The following is a 6,000-nucleotide window of genomic DNA, read 5'->3' as shown; positions in this document are numbered from 1 at the left end:
GGGTTGACACTTGGGATTATTTTTCTATTTTTGTTTGGCCCAGGGTTATAGGGGAATACGAAAATTTAGGTATGTGACTCATTTGGGAACTAACCAATCAGAGAAGAGTTAGGGTTGAAAGTTAGGGTTGAAAGTTAGGGTTGAAAGTTAGGGTTGAAAGTTAGGGTTGACACTTAGGATTATTTTTCTATTTTTGTTTGGCCCAGGGTTATAGGGGAATACGAAAATTTAGGTATGTGACTCATTTGGGTACTAACCAATCAGAGAAGAGTTAGGGTTGAAAGTTAGGGTTGAAAGTTAGGGTTGAAAGTTAGGGTTGAAAGTTAGGGTTGACACTTAGGATTATTTTTCTATTTTTGTTTGGCCCAGGGTTATAGGGGAATACGAAAATTTAGGTATGTGACTCATTTGGGTACTAACCAATCAGAGAAGAGTTAGGGTTGAAAGTCAGGGTTGAAAGTTAGGGTTGAAAGTTAGGGTTGACACTTAGGATTATTTTTCTATTTTTGTTTGGCCCAGGGTTATAGGGGAATACGAAAATTTAGGTATGTGACTCATTTGGGTACTAACCAATCAGAGAAGAGTTAGGGTTGAAAGTTAGGGTTGAAAGTTAGGGTTGAAAGTTAGGGTTGAAAGTTAGGGTTGACACTTAGGATTATTTTTCTATTTTTGTTTGGCCCAGGGTTATAGGGGAATACGAAAATTTAGGTATGTGACTCATTTGGGAACTAACCAATCAGAGAAGAGTTAGGGTTGAAAGTTAGGGTTGAAAGTTAGGGTTGAAAGTTAGGGTTGAAAGTTAGGGTTGAAAGTTAGGGTTGACACTTAGGATTATTTTTCTATTTTTGTTTGGCCCAGGGTTATAGGGGAATACGAAAATTTAGGTATGTGACTCATTTGGGTACTAACCAATCAGAGAAGAGTTAGGGTTGAAAGTTAGGGTTGAAAGTTAGGGTTGAAAGTTAGGGTTGAAAGTTAGGGTTGACACTTAGGATTATTTTTCTATTTTTGTTTGGCCCAGGGTTATAGGGGAATACGAAAATTTAGGTATGTGACTCATTTGGGTACTAACCAATCAGAGAAGAGTTAGGGTTGAAAGTTAGGGTTGAAAGTTAGGGTTGAAAGTTAGGGTTGAAAGTTAGGGTTGACACTTAGGATTATTTTTCTATTTTTGTTTGGCCCAGGGTTATAGGGGAATACGAAAATTTAGGTATGTGACTCATTTGGGTACTAACCAATCAGAGAAGAGTTAGGGTTGAAAGTTAGGGTTGAAAGTTAGGGTTGACACTTAGGATTATTTTTCTATTTTTGTTTGGCCCAGGGTTATAGGGGAATACGAAAATTTAGGTATGTGACTCATTTGGGTACTAACCAATCAGAGAAGAGTTAGGGTTGAAAGTTAGGGTTGAAAGTTAGGGTTGAAAGTTAGGGTTGAAAGTTAGGGTTGAAAGTTAGGGTTATTTTTCTATTTTTGTTTGGCCCAGGGTTATAGGGGAATACGAAAATTTAGGTATGTGACTCATTTGGGTACTAACCAATCAGAGAAGAGTTAGGGTTGAAAGTCAGGGTTGAAAGTTAGGGTTGAAAGTTAGGGTTGACACTTAGGATTATTTTTCTATTTTTGTTTGGCCCAGGGTTATAGGGGAATACGAAAATTTAGGTATGTGACTCATTTGGGTACTAACCAATCAGAGAAGAGTTAGGGTTGAAAGTTAGGGTTGAAAGTTAGGGTTGAAAGTTAGGGTTGAAAGTTAGGGTTGACACTTAGGATTATTTTTCTATTTTTGTTTGGCCCAGGGTTATAGGGGAATACGAAAATTTAGGTATGTGACTCATTTGGGAACTAACCAATCAGAGAAGAGTTAGGGTTGAAAGTTAGGGTTGAAAGTTAGGGTTGAAAGTTAGGGTTGAAAGTTAGGGTTGAAAGTTAGGGTTGACACTTAGGATTATTTTTCTATTTTTGTTTGGCCCAGGGTTATAGGGGAATACGAAAATTTAGGTATGTGACTCATTTGGGTACTAACCAATCAGAGAAGAGTTAGGGTTGAAAGTTAGGGTTGAAAGTTAGGGTTGAAAGTTAGGGTTGAAAGTTAGGGTTGACACTTAGGATTATTTTTCTATTTTTGTTTGGCCCAGGGTTATAGGGGAATACGAAAATTTAGGTATGTGACTCATTTGGGTACTAACCAATCAGAGAAGAGTTAGGGTTGAAAGTTAGGGTTGAAAGTTAGGGTTGAAAGTTAGGGTTGAAAGTTAGGGTTGACACTTAGGATTATTTTTCTATTTTTGTTTGGCCCAGGGTTATAGGGGAATACGAAAATTTAGGTATGTGACTCATTTGGGTACTAACCAATCAGAGAAGAGTTAGGGTTGAAAGTTAGGGTTGAAAGTTAGGGTTGAAAGTTAGGGTTGAAAGTTAGGGTTGAAAGTTAGGGTTGAAAGTTAGGGTTGACATTTAGGATTATTTTTCTATTTTTGTTTGGCCCAGGGTTATAGGGGAATACGAAAATTTAGGTATGTGACTCATTTGGGTACTAACCAATCAGAGAAGAGTTAGGGTTGAAAGTTAGGGTTGAAAGTTAGGGTTGAAAGTTAGGGTTGACACTTAGGATTATTTTTCTATTAGGGTTAGGGTTAGGGTTATAGGGGATTAGGGTTAGGGTTAGGGTTAGGGTTAGGGTTATAGGGGAATACGAAAATTTAGGTATGTGACTCATTTGGGTACTAACCAATCAGAGAAGAGTTAGGGTTGAAAGTTAGGGTTGAAAGTTAGGGTTGAAAGTTAGGGTTGAAAGTTAGGGTTGAAAGTTAGGGTTGACACTTAGGATTATTTTTCTATTTTTGTTTGGCCCAGGGTTATAGGGGAATACGAAAATTTAGGTATGTGACTCATTTGGGTACTAACCAATCAGAGAAGAGTTAGGGTTGAAAGTTAGGGTTGAAAGTTAGGGTTGAAAGTTAGGGTTGACACTTAGGATTATTTTTCTATTTTTGTTTGGCCCAGGGTTATAGGGGAATACGAAAATTTAGGTATGTGACTCATTTGGGAACTAACCAATCAGAGAAGAGTTAGGGTTGAAAGTTAGGGTTGAAAGTTAGGGTTGAAAGTTAGGATTATTTTTCTATTTTTGTTTGGCCCAGGGTTATAGGGGAATACGAAAATTTAGGTATGTGACTCATTTGGGTACTAACCAATCAGAGAAGAGTTAGGGTTGAAAGTTAGGGTTGAAAGTTAGGGTTGAAAGTTAGGGTTGAAAGTTAGGGTTGAAAGTTAGGATTATTTTTCTATTTTTGTTTGGCCCAGGGTTATAGGGGAATACGAAAATTTAGGTATGTGACTCATTTGGGTACTAACCAATCAGAGAAGAGTTAGGGTTGAAAGTTAGGGTTAAAAGTTAGGGTTGAAAGTTAGGGTTGACACTTAGGATTATTTTTCTATTTTTGTTTGGCCCAGGGTTATAGGGGAATACGAAAATTTAGGTATGTGACTCATTTGGGTACTAACCAATCAGAGAAGAGTTAGGGTTGAAAGTTAGGGTTGAAAGTTAGGGTTGACACTTAGGATTATTTTTCTATTTTTGTTTGGCCCAGGGTTATAGGGGAATACGAAAATTTAGGTATGTGACTCATTTGGGAACTAACCAATCAGAGAAGAGTTAGGGTTGAAAGTTAGGGTTGAAAGTTAGGGTTGAAAGTTAGGGTTGAAAGTTAGGGTTGAAAGTTAGGGTTGACACTTAGGATTATTTTTCTATTTTTGTTTGGCCCAGGGTTATAGGGGAATACGAAAATTTAGGTATGTGACTCATTTGGGTACTAACCAATCAGAGAAGAGTTAGGGTTGAAAGTTAGGGTTGAAAGTTAGGGTTGAAAGTTAGGGTTGAAAGTTAGGGTTGACACTTAGGATTATTTTTCTATTTTTGTTTGGCCCAGGGTTATAGGGGAATACGAAAATTTAGGTATGTGACTCATTTGGGTACTAACCAATCAGAGAAGAGTTAGGGTTGAAAGTTAGGGTTGAAAGTTAGGGTTGAAAGTTAGGGTTGAAAGTTAGGGTTGACACTTAGGATTATTTTTCTATTTTTGTTTGGCCCAGGGTTATAGGGGAATACGAAAATTTAGGTATGTGACTCATTTGGGTACTAACCAATCAGAGAAGAGTTAGGGTTGAAAGTTAGGGTTGAAAGTTAGGGTTGAAAGTTAGGGTTGAAAGTTAGGGTTGAAAGTTAGGGTTGAAAGTTAGGGTTGACATTTAGGATTATTTTTCTATTTTTGTTTGGCCCAGGGTTATAGGGGAATACGAAAATTTAGGTATGTGACTCATTTGGGTACTAACCAATCAGAGAAGAGTTAGGGTTGAAAGTTAGGGTTGAAAGTTAGGGTTGAAAGTTAGGGTTGACACTTAGGATTATTTTTCTATTAGGGTTAGGGTTAGGGTTATAGGGGATTAGGGTTAGGGTTAGGGTTAGGGTTAGGGTTATAGGGGAATACGAAAATTTAGGTATGTGACTCATTTGGGTACTAACCAATCAGAGAAGAGTTAGGGTTGAAAGTTAGGGTTGAAAGTTAGGGTTGAAAGTTAGGGTTGAAAGTTAGGGTTGAAAGTTAGGGTTGACACTTAGGATTATTTTTCTATTTTTGTTTGGCCCAGGGTTATAGGGGAATACGAAAATTTAGGTATGTGACTCATTTGGGTACTAACCAATCAGAGAAGAGTTAGGGTTGAAAGTTAGGGTTGAAAGTTAGGGTTGAAAGTTAGGGTTGACACTTAGGATTATTTTTCTATTTTTGTTTGGCCCAGGGTTATAGGGGAATACGAAAATTTAGGTATGTGACTCATTTGGGAACTAACCAATCAGAGAAGAGTTAGGGTTGAAAGTTAGGGTTGAAAGTTAGGGTTGAAAGTTAGGATTATTTTTCTATTTTTGTTTGGCCCAGGGTTATAGGGGAATACGAAAATTTAGGTATGTGACTCATTTGGGTACTAACCAATCAGAGAAGAGTTAGGGTTGAAAGTTAGGGTTGAAAGTTAGGGTTGAAAGTTAGGGTTAGGTACGCGCCATCAAAGTCTGTTTAGCCAAGCCGGAGAGTAGCGGGTCCAGGCGTGCAACCCTATGCTGGGGAAGCACCCCGTACCGCCGGCACTGCGTTTCAAAGTTCCTTAGAAACATGTCAATCCGATCAGTGCCCTCCACATACTTGGTGAGACTGTGCTTGTCCAGTTGGAGTCCATCTCTGGGGGGTCGGACCGGGGGGCAATAAGCGGGTCTGTTCACTGCCATAGAGATAAACGTTAGGGTTAGGGTTAGGGTTAGGGTTATAGGGGAATACGAAAATTTAGGTATGTGACTCATTTGGGTACTAACCAATCAGAGAAGAGTTAGGGTTGAAAGTTAGGGTTGAAAGTTAGGGTTGAAAGTTAGGATTATTTTTCTATTTTTGTTTGGCCCAGGGTTATAGGGGAATACGAAAATTTAGGTATGTGACTCATTTGGGTACTAACCAATCAGAGAAGAGTTAGGGTTGAAAGTTAGGGTTGAAAGTTAGGGTTGAAAGTTAGGGTTGAAAGTTAGGGTTGAAAGTTAGGATTATTTTTCTATTTTTGTTTGGCCCAGGGTTATAGGGGAATACGAAAATTTAGGTATGTGACTCATTTGGGTACTAACCAATCAGAGAAGAGTTAGGGTTGAAAGTTAGGGTTAAAAGTTAGGGTTGAAAGTTAGGGTTGACACTTAGGATTATTTTTCTATTTTTGTTTGGCCCAGGGTTATAGGGGAATACGAAAATTTAGGTATGTGACTCATTTGGGTACTAACCAATCAGAGAAGAGTTAGGGTTGAAAGTTAGGGTTGAAAGTTAGGGTTGACACTTAGGATTATTTTTCTATTTTTGTTTGGCCCAGGGTTATAGGGGAATACGAAAATTTAGGTATGTGACTCATTTGGGTACTAACCAATCAGAGAAGAGTTAGGGTTGAAAGTTAGGGTTGAAAGTTAGGGTTGA

Source organism: Ascaphus truei, unplaced genomic scaffold (assembly GCF_040206685.1).
Source record: "Ascaphus truei isolate aAscTru1 unplaced genomic scaffold, aAscTru1.hap1 HAP1_SCAFFOLD_1359, whole genome shotgun sequence".
Lineage (NCBI taxonomy): Eukaryota > Metazoa > Chordata > Amphibia > Anura > Ascaphidae > Ascaphus > Ascaphus truei.
The sequence above is the reverse complement of the archived record's forward strand: the minus strand, read 5'-3'. Positions refer to the sequence as shown.